Here is a 685-nt window from a genome sequence, read left to right on the forward strand (position 1 = left end):
AAGACAAAGACCCCTGCCTAATTCCCCTTTACATATTGATATAAATGTAAATAGCTGTCTGGTGGCGATTGGAGGCCAGACGGAGGAGAGTGGGAAAGAAGGGAGTGAAGTAAGGACAAGTGTGAGGAAGGGGATGATAGGGACATGGGGTGGGAACAAGGGTGGGACTGGGGGAGATGCGAGGGAGACGGGGAAGACAGACAGAGAAAAGAAGGAAAGAAAGGGGAGGGGAGGGGAGGAAAAGGGTAAAGAGGGAAGGGAAGGTGGAGGAAGAGTGGGGGATGTGAAGAGAGGTGGAAGGAAGAGGGGAGGAATGGTGGTTGGGGGTATGAGATTATCCTGGACACTGCCGAGCGCCCCTCCTGTAATTTATAGTAAAGAGGCAAGTGAGAAGGAAGCCAACCTATGGAGACTAACCATATACCACTTGATATATGTAAAAGGGCCAAATTAAAACTCTAACTGCCAGAATATGCCTAGAAGGAGTGAGTGTAGGCGTGTCCTCCCTAACCAGCGTTCTCAGCCTCCACACTTTCAGCCACAACATAACCATAACCAGGCACTGCATCACCAACCTCAACAAGGCCCTGAACAATGTCAACACCAGCCTCAACACCCTCAGCCACAACATAACCATAACCAGGCACTGCATCACCAACCTCAACATGGCCCTGAACAAGGTCAA

This window comes from Procambarus clarkii, chromosome 83 (genome assembly GCF_040958095.1).
Source record: "Procambarus clarkii isolate CNS0578487 chromosome 83, FALCON_Pclarkii_2.0, whole genome shotgun sequence".
Classification (NCBI taxonomy): domain Eukaryota; kingdom Metazoa; phylum Arthropoda; class Malacostraca; order Decapoda; family Cambaridae; genus Procambarus; species Procambarus clarkii.